The sequence below is a fragment of the Rhinoraja longicauda genome, chromosome 24, assembly GCF_053455715.1.
Source record: "Rhinoraja longicauda isolate Sanriku21f chromosome 24, sRhiLon1.1, whole genome shotgun sequence".
Lineage (NCBI taxonomy): Eukaryota > Metazoa > Chordata > Chondrichthyes > Rajiformes > Arhynchobatidae > Rhinoraja > Rhinoraja longicauda.
This window is the reverse complement of record NC_135976.1, coordinates 17,314,535-17,316,144: the sequence shown is the minus strand read 5'-3', so window position 1 is coordinate 17,316,144 and position 1,610 is coordinate 17,314,535.

Genomic DNA, 1,610 nt, shown 5'->3' with positions numbered 1-1,610 from the left:
CATTCATCAATCGAAAATCAAAACAAAAAAAATTTGCACCAACTGGAAATGTGAAATAAAACCAGAAAGTACTGAAAATATTCAGCAGGTCAGAAGAAAGGCGAATCAGAGGTAACATTTCAGGTCAGAGACCCTTCATCAGAACTGGGAATGTGGGATAAAGTTGCAGAGAAGGTGGTGAGAGGGGGGAACTTTGCGGAGGCTGCCAAGGCCTGTGAGCAGAAGGTAAAACTGTTCAATTAATGTTTTGTAACTTTGTCAGCGCCAGAAATGTGGCGACTTTTATCTTTTATTGGTTGTGTGTTAAACAAAGCATTTCACTGTAGTTGGGTACATGTGACAATACAGTATCATTAAGATCAAATATTAAATCTGGTACATTTAGGAATGATAATGTGCTCTCTTATGGAATGCACATTAACCCTATGTGCATCTGAAAGCAGCTGGCACCTTGAAAGTAGTGCTGCAACTCTAGAAGCCATGTGTTGTGTATAAGAGTAGCTCATACAATCTCATGAGTAATCCTGATCACAACTTCCAGCAATTACAAATTGCTGGAGGAATTCTGTGGAGTGATTTTCGCAGTCTGAAGAAGATTCCCAATTGTCCATTCCCTCCACAGGTGCTGCCTGACCTGCTGAGTTCCTCCAGCACCTTGTGTTTTGCTCAGAATTTCAGCATCTGTAATTTCTTGCAGGCTAAGCCTAGATAGAGTGGATGTAGAAAGAATGTTTCCAATAATGGGAGAGTCCAGAATGAGAGGTCACAGCCTTGGAATAAAAAGACGTACCTTTAGAACGGAGATAATGTGGAATTTCTTTTAGCCAGAGGTTAGTGGGTCTGTGGAATCCATGCCACAAAGGGCTGTGGAGGGCAAGACAATGAGTATTTTAAAAGTAGACATTAATAGGTTCTTGATTAGTAAGGGTGTCAAATGTTATGGGGGAAAGGCGAGAGAATGGGGTTGAGAGGGAAAAGTAGATCAGCCATGATTGAATGTTGCAATAGACTCAATGGGTTGAATAATAATAATAATGAATGGTCCAATTCTGTTCCTTTATATGTCTTACGATCTTATGTCTTCACAAATTCTAGCTTCTATGTCACATTCAGGTTAAAATGCCCATCTGCAAATGCAACAGCTTGTAGTCACAACAACAATCCCCAGTATCTATTGAGACTTTGAAATCCTGCTGTACTTTGCTGTCAAAATAGCAGCAGCAACAGTCAGTGCACCTACTGTATAAAGTAGCCCACCAATTTCAGATGAGAAGATGGAAACTTATATTCAAGGATTAATGAACTCTGTGTATAATTTCACAAAAATATCACATCAGTGCTCGCCTCATTGTTAAAACGCATTGAATCATATTGGTCACTGTATTTGCATGGCAGATATTTATGCCAAACACACATAGTTTAGTCTAGTCATTACTGGTGCAATTATTCCTTTAATGACATGATAATTGTAAATTACTGCCAATCAACGCCTCTGGTACTGAACACCAACTGTTTAAAAGGTTTGGCTCCTTCTTTCCCACTCACCCTTCCCTCCCCCATACTAGTTGTCCTACTGCCTTCACTGTCGTCCTGCTTAGTTTCACTGTTTG